Source organism: Asparagus officinalis, chromosome 5 (assembly GCF_001876935.1).
Source record: "Asparagus officinalis chromosome 5, Aspof.V1, whole genome shotgun sequence".
NCBI lineage: Eukaryota > Viridiplantae > Streptophyta > Magnoliopsida > Asparagales > Asparagaceae > Asparagus > Asparagus officinalis.
The window spans coordinates 75,022,348-75,040,647 of NC_033798.1; the positions used below are offsets into that span (position 1 = coordinate 75,022,348).

The window sequence follows — 18,300 nt, forward strand, 5'->3', positions numbered from 1 at the left end:
CCACCTGGCCTCTCTCGGAGCCAAACTTGTGATAAACTACATTGGTGACCCGAGCCCGGTCGAACACCTTGTCTCCACGCTAAACTCTGTCGCACCCGAGCTCGAACCTAATCCACGCGCAATTGCGGTCGAGGCCGACGTAACCGACCCAGACAGCGTCAAGCTACTATTCGACCGGGCCGAACAAACTTTCGGTCCGGTCCACATCCTAATAGCGGCTCACGGGATCCAAGACCCGCAATACCCGAAAATAGCCGAAACAACAGTCGACACGTGGGATCGGGTTTTCAATGTAAATGCCAAGGGGACCTTTTTGTTGAGCCGGGAGGCAGCCAACCGGTTGGTTCGAGGTGGAACGGGTCGGATAGTTACGATGTCGTCTTCGACCGTGGGTTCGCTTAGACCGGGCTACGGGTCATATGGCACTAAAAGGAGCCATTGAAGTTATGACGAGGGTTCTGGCTAAGGAGTTAAAGGGTACGGGTATAACGGCGAACGGGTAAGGACGCCGTTGTTTTATGCGGGCAAGACGGAGGAGCGGATTCGGGCATTGGCGGAGGACAACCCGATGGGGAGGTTGGGGGAACCTAAGGATGTGGCGTCTACGGTCGGTTTCTTGGTTAGTGATGCGGCGGAGTGGATTAACGGGCAAATTATTAGGATTAATGGTGGTTATGTTTAGTGGGACATTTCATTTGGGTTAATCGCACTTAACCCTCTTTAGTATGCGTTTTTTTTTTTTTAATTTATTGTCCCATGGTTTCATTTTGGAAGATTAGACCCTCCGGGTGAATTTTTACCCCCACCTTAATTATTGCCCCTGAAAGCGGGAAACATTTTCTCAAGGTAGAACTATTGGTGTAATGACAACTGAGGGTACAAGTGTCACAAAATTTTCACTCGGGAAATCTACCTGCCGAAGTTAAACTACGGGAGTACGTATTCAGAAGAGGCTATACTACGGGCGGTCTACATGCAATCAACCCTTTCTCCTTGTTTTTTTTTTTGGGATTTATATTATGCATTTGTTTCGGTGGTGGTTTCATCTCGTATCAATTTGTCTGATCTATGGTATTTGTAACGTTATGCAAGTTACTAGCGGCCTGACTTAGTTGGGGTTGTTTTGTTAATTGCATTTCCAATAATGATTTTGTTGGATGTAATGGAACTTGAAAAATCTAATTCTTGATTGTTTGCACTGGATATTGTTGAGAACCCACATGAAAAACTAAATCCAACCAAAGTTTTTTTTTGACACATTATTTTCTCGTGCTCAAGGATGTGAAACGTGCTCCAGAAATTCGTTTCAACTTGATATGTGAATATACCTTAAAATTTTTTATTTTTTTATTTATAATTTTGAAAGGGAAAGGGGCAAGGTGCCCTCTATGAAAAATATTACAACGAGCGGATGCCGAAGTGAAAACTTAAGCATACAGTGTTAAAAAATGAAGACGCCACCCATCAATTATATCGTAGAGGATGAGAAGGGGACTATTAGTCGTCATTCACCTCAAACCATGTTATATATGTGCATTTTCATATCCTTATCTTCAAACAAACTAAGTTAAGAGTCTGAAAAAAAATTAAACATCACCTTAGGGGGTGTTTGTTTCAAATTTTTTTTGGCATATGGACTGGATTTTAACTTTTGGGATGTAAAAAGGGATTTTTTGGGGTTTTGGAATTCCATAACCAATGTTTGTTTCAAAAAATATTTTGGCATATTGAATCCTAAAAACATAAAAAACTAATTTATTTTAGGATTTGAGAAATCCTGTTTTTCAGACCGGATATGGGCTGGATCTCTGGCAAAACAAGTCCACCTCAACCAACTCCGCTCGTAATCCCCAAAACCGATCGCAGACCTAAAGTTGCAGTCACCGCTTCCCTCTCCCATTTTCGTCTCCCTTCTCTTTTACCCGCCGTCTCATTTTTCGCGCGAAAACCATAGATCTCCTTCCCTCCTCTCCGCCTCTACAACGCCACCCCCTCCCTCCTCTAGAAATACCTAGGGCTTGTGGCTGAGGGGGAGGGAAAGAATTTTCCTCGCTTGGCACCTGAAAATTCGCAGGAAAGCTAGGGTTAGGGTTTCGCTTCTGCTCCTCTTCGGCGAGTGGATGAGCCTAGTCTTCAGGTATAGTCTATCTTTTGGTGTTTAATTGCTGAGATCTTTGTAGAAAGTTGGTGATTTTGACGTGTTTTGGGGATTTATCGGGGGATTTTAGCTGGTAGTGTACAATTTTTTAAGAAATCTAGGGTTTAAGCTGGCGAGTTTTGTAAATTTCGGCAAAGATTGCTTTGAAGTTCTGAGCTGATCTCATAATTCATCAAATCTGGGGTTTTCTGGAAGAAATATGGGTAATTTGATTGAAGATATATTTGATTGATTCCTGTGATTCCTATTTAACAAAGTTATATCCTGTCTTTCATTTTTGGTTAGAAAGGGATGAGAATGAGCAGAGATTCAGGGTCATGAGAGGCTATATTTGATTGAAGCTTGCCATTTCAGGCGTTTTGTCTTCTTTAATCTTTGAAAATTTTATAAACTTTTAGTCAAAATCATTCATTTTTAACATAATGGAATCCTTTCTTTGTTATCCAGAGTATTTTGATGAAAACCAAGACCTTATTTTAGTAGATTCAACCTTCATACTCAAATTCATCATGTACTAGTCATGTATCTGTTTCTTAAGCTCCCTGTCTCCATTACTAAATAGTAGACATATTTGGGCTTAGTTCATGGCAGAAACTTTAAAAAAGGCATATTAGAACATTGCATTCATAATTTTCCTCTTAGTTTCTTGGAATTTGTTAATTAAGGTTAATTTCACTTAACTCCTTGAACATTGTTGGTTTCTTTTTACTATATGAGCACTTGTTTAAGATTGATGCATAGTATTTATATGTGGAATCTCTTCCTAAAACAATGTAGATGGACGATATTGATGAAGAGATGTTAATGAGGATGGCTTCTAATGCTACTATCTCTGCGGTGATTTGTGTGTTTGCTTGTTTGATGAGGATACGTAGTAGAAGGAAATCAATCACTTATCACCCTAAGATGAAAAATAAAGAGAAGATAGACTCTAGAGTTAGGCACATAAGTCGTGTGTTTCATGGCTATGATGAGAGTTGTAGGGCTTATGTTAGAATGAGGCCGCGTGCATTTCATAATCTTGTTAGAATAATGAGATATACCTACCTACTAAAAGATTCACGGGGTGTTTGTAAAACCCTGAAAATTTGAATACAATGTGATAAATAATTATAAATATGTTATATGGTGAAAATAATATATATTTGATGTTTGAGTATGATAATAATTGATTTGAGGTCAATTCAATGTATATTTGTGAATATATGAGTTCAAATTCACAAAACATGCACAAAGGCAAAGAGTGAGAATCTGAGAATTTTGACTAGTTGAGAATTTTTATATTTTTCATACTGTTTCAGTCAGAATCTAGAAAAGTGTATAAGATCAAAGTTGTAGGTCTCTTCAAGAACTTTTTAATGAATCTTAGATCACCTCATTCCGATATTGTATGAGAAAGTTACAGTCATTTTACCTAACCCCAGTCTGAGCATGACCCAGATCTCTGCGCAGTCGAACTGTCAGTTCTGTTTCGGGTCGGGTTTTGTCTATACCAAACCCGCTTGTTATCCTAGGTATATATACTCGTTTTGAAGCTCTCAGAACCCTCTTTTGAACCCTAATAGCCTCAGCCCCCTTCTCTCTCTCCTCTCTAAACCCTAGCTCGGATTTTGGCATTTTGGGGGAATTTCGAAGGATTCTCGGCAGATTTCCTGAGGGATTCAACAGGGGATCATCTTCCTACAGATCAAGGAGAATTCTCCACATCAGAGGCGAGTAACATCTCGCCCAACTTCTCCCCCTTTTGTTTTTCATGCTTTGTTTGAGTTTTATTGGGTTTTATTGGGCCAAATTCGTATTTTATGAATAGCTAATAGATCATTATAGCATATATTATGAGATTCAGGTGTTTCATATTTTAAAAGCTCACCAATGAATTCTATTAAAGAGATCTAGATCTGAATATGTTTTTAAAAGGAGTAAACTTCTGTCTTTTATTGTTTTAATAATATATAGATCATGTTGAAATATGTTTGGGATCTTGGTAATGTTTTCTAAATGTGAAAATTTTCATTTTTATCTATTATATGACATTTTAAGAATGCTATGTTGCTGTAAACTCAAAGAGAGAATGGAATATACAGGTTTCGAAGCTGACAGAAAAACCCAGATCTGGGCCTCTGTCTGCCTTGTGGTCGACCGCACCGGTCGACCGCCGGGCGCGCAGAAGGGGCAGAACTCGTCTGCCCACTGCGCGGTCGACCAGGTCGGTCGATCGCGATGTCTTGCCAGTCGACCGCACGCCGCGACGGTCGACCGTGAGGTTTTCTGCTGCATAGTAAGTTTCTACTCTGAGTGCGGTCGACCGGGTCGATCGACCGCCGCATAGTTTTGGTGCACAGTAGTTCTTGTTGTGTATTTTTGTGTGTTCGAGGGATTGCCTCGATTATTTGATATTTAGATTTTAGTTTTTTCTATCTATACAGGCATGATAGATGACCTGAGGATTGCCTCGATTATTTGATATTTAGATTTTAGTTTTTTCTATCTATACAGGCATGATAGATGACCTGAGGACACCAGTTTAGAATCATACACCGAGACGCGTGTGAAATTTGTATAAGTGTATCGTTTCACATACCTCATTGATATTTACTAATTGGTCCATGTGTTGGGCAAACTATATTATTTTAGTTCTCGTGTTGGACTATATTCCATTAAAGTCCTCGTGTTAGACTATAATCCATTAAAGTCCTCGTGTTGGACTATAATCCATTTTAGTCCTTGTGTTGGACATTTACCTATTAGAACATATGTGGACATTTGTTAAGCTATGAGTATGACACTTATCTGAATCAAGACATGACATGATTACATGAGATTTAGACATGATAGCTACCTAGGCTGGACATGACACTTATGTAATTTTGACCTTTGACACTTATTTGGTTATGACATGACATAGTATTTAAGTTCTGAAATGAGTTGTATTTCTCTTTATTATTGTTCCTGTTTTAGATCTTGGGTTTGGTGTTTAGGGATTTACAATTTGAGATACAAGGTATATACATGAGGGTTTCCTTGTTTGGATTATTTCACTCGACGTACCTACGCTCGTGTTGTAATTTCCTAAATACTAAAACCCATTATTTGCTAGGATCAAAGATTTTAACTATTATGAAATAATTGTATTTTTTGTATACAACGAGCCCTTTTCCTTGGGGTTGGTTGTGATGTTGCTCGCTAGCGCTTTGACGCTCGTTGTCCCTCCCCCTTTCAGGTAACGAGTCAGAAGCCCGGAGAGTCGCAGATTGATGGCGATGCACTATAGCTTCAGCTGTCTATTTAGTTATATTTTATTTATGGAGTTCCACTGTAGACTTTGTTCAGACCTTTGAGGATTTTATTCTAGATGTTATAAAGGTTGTGTGCCTTATTTCCTTTACTCAGACTTGTTGTATTTGAGATTTGTTAAGAAATCTAGTTTATTCATTTCAGACATTGACTTTGTTTTTCTGTACGTTGGATGATGAAATATTATTTTGATCTCTATCATTTCATCGGTCATCTCTTATATTATCTTTTACTTGCTTTTGTACCTACACCTGTTATTGACTCTACTAGAGTGATAGAATTGTGATGGTGAAATATGTTATTGCACGGTGTGGTGCATGGCAGGTTTGAGATTCCTGGTTTCATCTTGGACTACAGCCTTGTGTGAACCCAGGGGTGTCACAGTTGGTATCAGAGCTTTAGTTCCAGTATCCTTAGGATCATCCTGTGTCAAGTCGTGGAGCCAGGATAGAGTTTCTTAGGATTCATGTATAGAGTCCGATAAGAATTTTCTAGTACTAGTGAGGACGATATATGCGTATATCTCAAAATTTGAGGATTTTTTTTTATGACAACTATTTTATGTTGATTGAAGGTATTTGCGTGAATACTATATGTTATGAATTCGTATTGTGGTACGTTATATATATATATATATATGTATATTTGCTATCTCATTTACTGTGATACTTAAGTTCTCCTTTTGATATTATAAATATCGAAACGAGGTTATATATATATATGTATGTATATTTGCTATCTCATTTACTGTGATAATTATGTTCTCCTTTTGGTATTATAAATATCGAAACGAGGATGTGGTCGAGGTAAAACTCGAACCTGGAGAGCTGGGCATACAGAGCCGAGCCGCAGCAGGCTCCACAGTACTTGATCGACTTCATGACACCATTAGCAGCAAGATCTTATAACACTTGAATAAAGAGAAGGGTATATGAAGATTTATTGAACGTCGACTTAATACCAAGCAGAAGTTAGATGATTTCAGCATTGAGGACATCGCTGGAGAATCGCAAGAACATCCAGATTTTTTTTGACAGGGTAGCGATTATCACCAAATTAGGAGAATTTTTGTCACTACTTCAAGAAGAAGTTAGAGCTAGTCTAAGTGAAGCAGGGAGATATACCCATAGTGAAGGAAGAAATCAAAACTAGAATAGTAATAATGAAAATGACAAGAGAATCCTAGCAGCGGGAGAATGATTTTAACCCAGCAATAAGGACAATATAAGAAAGGAGCACAATATGATTCGAAAGCACCAAAGTAGCGCAGAATTTGGAGTATATGTTACAATCACAACAGGATCTAATAAAGAGCGAAAGAATTGTTGCAGTACACCAGCAGGGAGCCAGCAAGATAGAGGTCACGGACGACATTCTCAGAGTCATAATTACAGCCAGCAATAGGGAAATAGAGGCATTATTTGTTAATCCGAGGATTAAGGGTCAGCAGGCCATATTTGCATTACCCAGGAGATTTGCATTATCCAACAGAGTCTATTTAGTGGTACCACGTGATCAGGGTACGAGCAGAGCTTTCTTCATAATTTCCTTCTCAGCTCGGATCTAGTTTGAGTTAGGAAATTTGCCTACTTCTTATCTTTCATACCTTCGTTGATAGGTTTCAGCTTGTAGCACATTCCATAGTTATTCTGTTGTCAGTCTCTACTCCTCTAGAAGGAGTGTCCCCTCTATCTATAGGAGATATGTCATCAGATTAGATGAGTCAGAGTTTGTTATCGGTTTGATAGCGTTGTATATGTCCGGGTTCGATGTTATCCTAGGTAAGGTTTGGTTATCCTCCTACCAGGCTAGTATTAACTACTTTGTGAAGACAGTCAATTTGCGAGAGTCCGATGGGTCCGAGATGATGTAGCAACCCCTCAGGGCAACCGTTTTGCGGAGTTGTTTCTGGCGTACATCGATCAGGCAATGCGACGGGATCTGAGTATTGATTTATTGGAGACTAGAGTTGTCTCAGAGTAGCAGAATGTCTTTCAGGACATACCTGAGTTACCTCCTGTGTGAGAGGTCGAGTTTTGTATTGAGTTACAGTCGGGCACAGCCCCGATATCCCGCGCACCCTATCGTATGGCACCAGCTGAGATGAGAGAGCTTCAGACCCAATTAGACGAGTTGTTAGCTCAGAGTTTTATTTGTAGGAGTTATTTCTCCGTGGGGCGCACCGGTCCTCTTCGTGAAGAAGAAGGACGGTAATATGAGATTGTGTATTGATCATAGAGAGCTGAACAAGGTCACTATCCGAAATAGGTACTCATTACCTAGGATTGATGACTTGTTCAACCAGTTGCAGAGAATGTAGTATTTCTCGAAGTTTGATCTTCGTTCTGGTTATCATAGTTGCGGATTTCGGAAATGGATTTTCCCAAAGTCGTTTTCCTAATTTTATGTGAATCTTTAGAGTTTCTAGTCAGGTCATTTGGGTTGACTAATGCACCATGGTATTCATGAATTTGATGAACCGGGTTTTCCGTCCCTTCTTAGATCAGTTTGTGATAGTTTTATCGACGACATCCCCATTTATTCGAAATCGGAGGTAGAGCACGAGCAACATCTCTAGTTAGCTTTGTAGACTCTACAGGAGCATCGGTTATTTGTCAAGTTCAGTGAATGTGAGTTTTGACTTTCAGAAAATCATATTTCTCGGTCACGTCATCAGCAGAAAGGGCATAGCAATAGACCCGGCTAAGATTTCAGCAGTTCTTAATTTGGAATCTGCCGAAGACGGAGATAGAGATTCATAGCTTTTTGGGTTTAGCCGGCTATTATTAGAAGTTTATTTAGGACTTCTCGAAGATTTCGACACCACATACACGCCTTACGAAGAGGGATGTATAGTTCATTTGGAGTATGGAGTACCAGAAGGCCTTTGATACCTTGAAGGCTAAATTGTCTACAGTGCCAGTTTTAACTATTCTGAGCAACGACAGGATATTTATGGTCTAGACAAATACATCATTGGCAGAGTTAGGAGACATTTTGATGCAGACTCAGAGAGTAGTTACATATGTCTCGCAGTAACTAAAATGTACAAGGACTTAAAGAGACACTTTTGGTGGAGTGATAGGTGTAGGAAGGTTTCAGAGTATGTAGCTAAGTGTCTTACCTGTCAACAAGTGAAGGAGTAACATCAGAGACCGACAGGAAGAGTATGTAGCTAAGTGTCTTACCTGTCAACAAGTGAAGGAGTAACATCAGAGACCGACAGGAACACTTTAGTCCTTACCCATTTTGAAAATGAAAGTGGGCGGATATTTTTATGGACTATATTGTAGGGTTGCCGAAGTCGAAGAAAGAAAATGAGTGGGCGGATATTTTTATGGACTATATTGTAGGGTTGCCGAAGTCGAAGAAAGAAAATGATTCTTTTTAGGTGATAATAGATAGACTAACGAAGTCAGCACATTTTATTCCAGTGAAGACTAACTGTACAGCTGAGACGTATGCGAGGATATTCATTTGGAAGATAATTCAACTTCATGGAGTTCCAGGTATGATGGTATCGGATCGAGGTTCAATGTTCATTTCGTATTTTTGGATGGGTTTCCAGGATTCGTTTGGCAACAGATTTATCTTACAAGTAGTGTATTCCACCCACAAACGGATGGTCAAATGAGAGAGTAAATAAGATGTTGGAAGACATGTTGCGGGCTTATGTCATTGACTTTCAAGACAGCTGGGAGGATTCTATTCCACTGATAGAGTTTACTTATAACCACAGATATCAAGCGACAATTAGTATAGCCCAGTATGAAGCATCGTACGGGAGGCCTTGCAGATCGCCTATATATTGGGTAGAGTCGAAGAATAGTTTAATGCTTGGGCTAGAGCTTATGAGACAGATTACTGAGAGAGTAACATTGATCAGAGAACAGATTCTAGCCGCTTAAAGTTGGCAAAAAGGGCTATGCGAAGACCTTTAGAGTTTCAGATTTGAAGGGGTAGTTGTGCTGAAAGTATCATCTATGAAAGACGTTCAGCGATTCGGAAGGCGGAGAAAACTTGAGCTGAGACATATTGGACCGTTCCGGATTTTGGAGCTTATTGGGGCTGTTTCATATGGACTAGACTTTCTAGCATCAATGTCTGGTGTACATAAAGTATTTCATGTTTCAATGTTCAAGAAACAATTACATGATGAAGAGCAGTAGTGAGTGTTGAACGCATCAGAAATTTAGCTTCAGGATGGTTTGACTACGATTGAAATCCCAGTTTGTATACTTGCTAGAGAAGACTAGACATTTAGAAACAAGATATTTTTTTTCCCTTGGTGAAAACTCAGTGGAACAAGAAAGGAGTTGAGATGATTTTCAGGAGCGCGAAGATTTTATGCCGCGCGATTTCCTGCACCTATTGAGGAAGTGTATTGATTTATATGTGTGATTATGTGTGTGGTTATATTTTGATTTAACACTAGAATGAGGATATTTTCACTTAATTCTTAATCTTTTGGAACACATGGTATATATATGGGGGGTTCCTTGTTTGGATTTTTTGCCCGACGTACTAGTTCCATTCGATTAAGGGTTGAGTGGGAATATAGTCATCCTGGAATGTTAAATATAAATATCCCTATATGCTTATCAAGAGTAAATATTCTAAATATTTATGATTACGGGTTGAATTAGACCCACTACATGTTTTTCTAGTATTATTATTTGCTTAAGTATGATTTCTGAATTTCGAGGACGAAATTCTTTTAAAGGGGGGGAAGAATGTAAAACCCTGAAAATTTGAATACAATGTGATAAATAATTATAAATATGTTATATGGGAAAATAATATATATTTGATGTTTGAGTATGATAAGAATTGATTTGAGGTCAATTCAATGTATATTTGTGAATATATGAGTTCAAATTCACAAAACATGCACAAAGGCAAAGAGTGAGAATCTGAGAATTTTGACCAGTTGAGAGTTTTTATATTTTTCATACTGTTTCAGTCAGAATCTGGAAACGTGTATAAGATCAAAGTTGTAGGTCTCTTCAAGATCTTTCCAATGAATCTTAGATCACCTCATTCCGAGATTGTATGAGAACGTTACAGTTATTTTACCTAACCCCAGTCTGAGCATGACCCAGATCTCTGTGCAGTCGAACTGTCAGTTCTGTTTCGGGTCGGGTTTTGTCTATACCAAACCCGCTTGTTACCCTAGGTATATATACTCGTTTTGAAGCTCTCAGAACCCTCTTTTGAACCCTAATAGCCTCAGCCCCCTTCCCTCTCTCCTCTCTAAACCCTAGCTCGGATTTTGGAATTTTGGGGGAATTTCGAAGGATTCTCGGCAGATTTCCTGAGGGATTCAACATGGGATCATCTTCCTACAGATCAAGGAGCGTTCTCCACATCAGAGGCGAGTAACATCTTTCCCAACTTCTCCTCCTTTTGTTTTTCATGCTTTGTTTGAGTTTTATTGGGTTTTATTGGGCCAAATTCGTATTTTATGAATAGCTAATAGATCATTATAGCATATATTATGAGATTCAGGTGTTTCATATTTTAAAAGCTCACCAATGAATTCTATTAAAGAGATCTAAATCTGAATATGTTTTTAAAAAGAGTAAACTTCTGTCTTTTATTGTTTTAATAATATATAGATCATGTTGAAATATGTTTGGGATCTTGGTAATGTTTTCTAAATGTGAAAATTTTCATTTTTATCTATTATATGACATTTTAAGAATGCTATGTTGCTGTAAACTCAAAGAGAGAATGGAATATACAGGTTTCGAAGCTGACAGAAAAACCCAGATCTGGGCCTCTGTCTGCCTTGCGGTCGACCGCACCGGTCGACCGCTGGGCGCGCAGAAGGGGCAGAACTCGTCTGCCCACTGCGCGGTCGACCGGGTCGGTCGACCGCGATGTCTTGGCGGTCGACCGCACGCCGCGGCGGTCGACCGTGATGTTTTCTGCTGCATAGTAAGTTTCTACTCTGAGTGCGGTCGACCGGGTCGATCGACCGCCGCATAGTTTTGGTGCACAGTTGTTCTTGTTGTGTATTTTTGTGTGTTCGAGGCATTGCCTCGATTATTTGATATTTAGATTTTAGTTTTTTCTATCTATACAGGCATGATAGATGACCTGAGGACACCAGTTTAGAATCATACACCAAGACGCGTGTGAAATTTGTATAAGTGTATCTTTTCACATATCTCATTGATATTTACTAATTGGTCCATGTGTTGGGCAAACTATATTATTTCAGTCCTCGTGTTGGACTATAATCCATTAAAGTCCTCGTGTTGGACTATAATCCATTAAAGTCCTCGTGTTGGACTATAATCCATTAAAGTCCTCGTGTTGGACTATAATCCATTAAAGTCCTTGTGTTGGACTATAATTCATTTCAGTCCTTGTGTTGGACATTTACCTATTAGAACATATGTGGACATTTGTTAAGCTATGAGTATGACACTTATCTGAATCAGGACATGACATGATTACATGAGATTTAGACATGATAGCTACCTAGGCTGGACATGACACTTATGTAATTTTGACCTTGGACACTTATTTGGTTATGACATGACACAGTATTTAAGTTCTGAAATGAGTTTTATTTCTCTTTATTATTGTTCCTGTTTTAGATCTTGGGTTTGGTGTTTAGGGATTTACAATTTGAGATACAAGGTATATACATGAGGGTTTCCTTGTTTGGATTATTTCACTCGACGTACCTATGCTCATGTTGTAATTTCCTAATGACTAAAACCCATTATTTGCTAGGATCAAAGATTTTAACTATTATGAAATAATTGTATTTTTTGTATACAACGAGCCCTTTTCCTTGGGGTTGGTTGTGATGTTGCTCGCTAGCGCTTTGACGCTCGTTGTCCCCCCCCCTTTCAGGTAACGAGCCAGAAGCCCGGAGAGTCGCAGGTTGATGGCGATGCACTATAGCTTCAGCTGTCTATTTAGTTATATTTTATTTATGGAGTTCCACTGTAGACTTTGTTCAGACCTTTGAGGATTTTATTCTAGATGTTATAAAGGCTGTGTGCCTTATTTCCTTTACTCAGACTTGTTGTATTTGAGATTTATTAAGAAATCCAGTTTATTCATTTCAGACATTGACTTTGTTTTTCTGTACGTTGGATGATGAAATATTATTTTGATCTCTATCATTTCATCGGTCATCTCTTATATTATCTTTTACTTGCTTTTGTACCTACACCTGTTATTGGCTCTACTAGAGTGATAGAATTGTGATGGTGAAACATGTTATTGCACGGTGTGGTGCATGATAGGTTTGACATTCCTAGTTTCATCTTGGACTGCAGCCTTGTGTGAACCCAGGGGCGTCACAGTGTTAAAGTAGAAGAACAATTGCTCATGTTCCTTAATATATTAGGCCGTAAAACAAGAAATAGAATTGTTAGGTCACATTTCATAAGATCGGGAGAAACCGTTTCAAAATATTTTAACAAGTGCTTGGAAGCCGTTGGTCGTTTAAGGGGGCGGTACATGAAGTAAGCACCAAGTGAAGTATCGTCAGAGATTGCCACTAACCCGTTATACTATCCTTATTTCAAGGTAATCATTATTATAACATAACTACTCATAATATAATGGTCAATTTTACCTTTCTATTATTATTAACTGTTTAATGTATCATATAGGATTGCATTGGCATGATAGATTAACTGTTTAATGTATCATATAGGATTGCATTGGCATGATAGATGGAACCCATATCGACGCCATGCTTCCCGCTAGCCTTGTTGCACGTTTTAGAGGTCCATATCGACGCCATGCTTCCCGCTAGCCTTGTTGCACGTTTTAGAGGTCGTAAAGGTGTAACTCAAAATATTCTAGCTGCATGCACTCCTAAAAAGTTATTTTCGTATGTTCTAGCTGGATGAGAGGGATCCGCAAATGATTATAGAGTTTTTCAAGACGCGTTATCTAGACCACAACCTCGTGGATTGAGAGTTTACGACGGTAATAAATCTTTCAAATAAAGTATGTCTACTTAATTACAATTAAAAAATATACTAAATTTATTTTTGGTAATTGTAGGAAAATATTATTTGTGTGATGCGGGCTACACTACTATGCATGGCTTTATCTCCCCATATCGAGGAGTGCGGTATCATCTAAATGAGCACAAGGGTAGGCCAATCAATAATAGACAAGAGTTGTTCAATTTAAGACACTCATCCCTAAGGTCTAAAATTAAATCAACATTTGAGGTATTAAAAAATCATTTCAAAATCCTATCCGCGAAGCCACATTACCCTTTTCCAACTCAAGTTGATATAGTTATTGCATGTACTATACTTCATAACTATATCGCCATAGAAGACCCGGGCGATGATTTGTTGCATGAGGACAACCATATTGAAGAGGATGGAGATGAAATAGCAAATGAAGGTGAAGAGGGTGTTGTTGACTTTACTCAAACTATGACACAAAGAGAGGAAAAAGATTCAAGAAATGAATGGCGAGCAAAGAGGGATCAAATTGCAATTGAAATGTGGGAAGATTATTATGATAAATATCGCGGCGGAGACACAACCGAAATTGGAATGTAATTTAAGTTATATTTTCTATGTATTATTGTACTCGTTGATATATTATCTACTACCTCTATGTATTCGTTGATATTACAACAATACTCCATGTATTATTGTACTCGTTGATATATTATCTACTACCTCTATGTATTCGTTGATATTACAACAATACTCATGGATAAATGAGTATATTATCATTATCTATGTATTCGTTGATATTACAACAATACTCATGGATAAATGAGTATATTATCATTATGAATGCTATTTTGGATTAAATCCAACTTGCCAGATTGCGGTTCTGTTTAATTTTGTGCTTGTTTGCAACCTTGATTATATGAGCTGTTTGGCTTGTTTGCATATTGGTTTTTCATGCTTGTGGGTTATTTGAGTTTTCTGGATTTAGCTATGATGATTAGGCTTTATGAATGCTACTTTTTGTTGTTTGTACTCTATTATTGTACTAACATGAGGTTTGAAATTTGTTATTTGTCTGTTTTCATTTGTAGCAATCAGTCATGGTAGATTCTAATGAAAGAAAGTGATAAGTTCAATAATACTTCACCTAGAACACCAACAACACCTACTTATCCATACTTCCCGGCTCTCCCACCACCTACTACACAATCATTCCCTCCTCCCCAATACATTGCTCCACCGACTTATCCATCTTACAATCCTTATGATATGAACTACTCATTTATGACTCAACAACCCATGTCATTTATGAATATGCTTAACAGTGGCCACCCACTTATCCATACTTCACCTAGTACCCATTCAAGTGAGACTCATTCTTTGAAGAGGCCAATTGCAATTGACCTTGAGGATGATGCTACCTCACCAAGCAAAAGCAAGAAGCGGCCAGTTACTAAAAGAAAAATGCCACCAAAACTCTTGAACAAGAAAGATAATACAAGGGGGGTGCCTAATGCTAAATGGACTGCAGAGAATGATGATGTGTTAATCCCCTTCCTTGCGCAGATGGCAAAGGATGGTCTCAAAGTTGATAAAAACTTTAAGGTGCTTGCATATCGAAGAGCTGCAGAGGAGGTCAACAAGAAGTGTGACACTGAGTTCACAAAGGAGAATGTCATGAACCATGTCAAGTCATTGAAGGGTAAATATTTTGATATGCGCACCGTCATGAACATGAGTGGGGCTGGTTATGATCCACAAACTAAGATTGTCACCATGGATCCAGATTGTTTTGATAGGTGGACACAGGTAATATTTTTGATAAATAAGCTTCTTTGAATATTTACTTCTGAGTATCTGATTTTGCAATATTTCATTGTATAGGACAAAAAATGCAATAGATCTAGATTGAAGGAGTATTTGAACACTCCTCTCATTCACTATGAGAACTTGTGTTATATCGCGGGAGATGACCAAGCAAATGGTGATTTCACCAAAGATATGACTGAAAAGCTTGGATCTAGACAACATGATACAGATAGAGATGAGGATCATGTAACACTTAGTGATAATGAGGTTGATTTGTCCTCAAGCCCACGTCTTGAGCCCGATAAATCAATTGAGCAAAACCACAACTCTCAAGGTAAAAATTTAAAGGCTTCTAGTGGGGTAGCTTCTGCATCAATTGATACATCAACTCCTAGGAAGAAGAGTAGTAAGGCTAAAGAGGATGAGACTCTCATGCGCGGTTTCATTGACACGATATCGTTCTTAATTTAGAATCAACATGTAAATCAACGTGTTGTGCATTGAAGTGAGACCATGGCGAATGCTCTAATGACGCATGAGAATGAATTTTCTGAGGGGTTTTTGGATAAAGTGCTTGATTACTTGTATGACCATGAATCAGAATCTAGGAGGTTGATCATCAAAACCAAAAATTCTGAAAAGCTATTTATAGAGAAGATTATCAACGAGCAAGGGTTTGACTTATGAAAACTTGATATTGCACTACTTTTGAAGACTTGACATATCTATTACTTTTGTAAACTCATTGTATATTTAACAACTTAATGATGTAACTAATTTTGTAAGTTGAACACTTAGTGGTGTAGCTTTATGTTTCTAATTATGTAAGTTGTACACTTAGCGGTGTAACTTTATGCATATTTCACTGCTTTTGCCAATATCTTGCATATTTCACTACTCTAATTGCAATCTCATTATAACTTTGGTTCTTTTGTAGGTTTATATAAATATGATTGGATATGAATACCTACATTGCACGATATGTATTGGTATGGCTACATGGTTGTCTTCAAAGTGGGCAATGATGATGGTCTTAGTTAAGAGAATGCAATCTACAATGTTTTGCTATGTTTAGATAGGGCAATCTAGGATGAAAATGCAACCTACATTGCATTTACAATGTTAGGTAAGGTAATCCGTTCATGTGATTGCAATCTACATGGCATTTACAATGTTAGGTGAGGCAATCCATTCCTGTGATTGCAACCTCCATTGCAACATCATTGTTACATGAGGCATTCCATGTATTCAATTTTAATACCTATATCTGAGCCCCTACCTTGGTCCTATTATGAGGCTTGGTTGCTTGTGAGCTTGCTTGTTTTCTATGGTTTCAGTTTCAGGTTCATATACATCTCAAGAAAATGTTGTATTCTTTGTCTAATGGTTGCTTGTGAGCTTGCTTGTTTTCTATGGTTTCAGTTTCAGTTTCATATACATCTCAAGAAAATGTTGTATTCTTTGTCTAATGGTTGCTTTTGAGCTTGATTTAGATTGTTTCAGAACTCATTGTATATTTCAGATTCAGGTTGTTTCAAGTTCAGGTTGTTTTAGCTTTAGTTTGTTTTTGATGGGGGCTATGATGATTGGTCACGTAAGGATTTGAGGCTATGATGATGGGTCCATCTTGCTTGTTTGCGGCTGCTTGCATTCAATTTGGTTTCTTCATGTTTGTTCATGGAGTTCGATGAATATCATCTTCATTCATATAATATCACTACATGCCTCTTACCCACTGATCTCAGATGATTTTATCTTTGTCCTTAGTGTCCCTGTGCATGCTGTCGGAACTAGTGTAAGCAGCCTCTCCTTTGGTCATTACAGACTATGCGTCTGTAATTGTGTGATTTCATGAATAATGATGCCTTACAGATAGGCCTATGTCAACCTCTGACTCAACTTCCCATGATTGTGTATCTTGTGCAGGTTGTAGAGGCTACTGCCATCATGACAAAGATAGTCCTATGTTTTTAATTCCATGTAAAAAGTTTTAATACCTATATCTGAGCCCCTACCTTGGTTACTTGTTTGTTTTCTATGATTTGTTTGTGAGCTTGTTTCAGATTCAGTTTGTTTCAGACTCAGGATGTGCTACGCACAAATTGTTTCAGAATCAATTTGTTTCAATGGTTTCTTGTGAGCTTGTTACAGGGTTTCTTTGTTTCAGATTCAGTTTGTGCTAAATGGATTTCCTTGTGAGCTTGTGTCAGATTCAGTTTGTTTCAGAATCAGGTTGTTTCAGATTCAGGTCACAACTTCAGATTTAGTTTGTTTTCTAATGTGTGTATGTATGTACATAAATGAATGCTTGTGTTAGAAAGATATCATATATGCTATTTTTACAATTTTAGCAATGTTGGGAGAGAATGTTTGTATGGCTATGAGAGTTGCATTTGATGGTCTCCATTTCTCTAGGTACAAAACCAGAGGCACTTCTGTGAGTGATGCTTCTAAATTTGAGAAAGTTGAGCTATCTTTATGCTTCTCCAATGACTATGGCATACAGGTATATATAATAAATTAGCTACTCCTATTTGTGCACTGAGTTTAACCTTGAAGAGCTTGTTATTTTAGCCTTCTAGCTTTTCTTGTTTTACTGAGGGATGTTGCCTTCCTGTCAGAAATAGGAAGTGTTTCATCCAAAAATTTCCAAGTTTTATGGGCTTCATCTTGAAATCTGGCTTCCAAAATGTTTCCCGTTTAACAAAGTTGAATCCTGATTTTATTGTTGTTGTTTTGGTTCAAAAGAGATGAGAGTTAAGAAAGATCCATTGGCAATAAAGGCTATATGTAATCTCACTACAATGTTGTTTCAATGGTTGTTTCAATGGTGTTAGATTCAGTTTGTTTAAGATTCAGGTTGTTTCAATGGTTTCTTGTGAGCTCGTTACATGGTTTCTTTGTTTCAGATTTAGTTTGTGCTATATGGATTTGCTTGTGAGCTTGTGTCAGATTCAGTTTGTTTCAGATTCAGGTTGTTTCAGATTCAAGTCACAACTTCAGATTCAGTTTGTTTTCTAATGATTGCTTGTGAGCTTGTTACTGAGCATGTTTTTTATAGCGGCTATGATGATTGGTCACATA

The 18,300-nt window shown here is 38.1% G+C and overlaps 1 long non-coding RNA gene and 1 pseudogene across 1 annotated transcript; both read left to right on the forward strand.

Moving 5' to 3' along the window:
• Nucleotides 5–1,182, forward strand: LOC109842023 (annotated as a pseudogene).
• LOC109843043 lies at nucleotides 12,945–13,304 on the forward strand. Its single transcript, XR_002247490.1, has 3 exons — nucleotides 12,945–13,006; nucleotides 13,137–13,209; nucleotides 13,259–13,304. It is a non-coding gene; the product is annotated as an uncharacterized LOC109843043 (long non-coding RNA).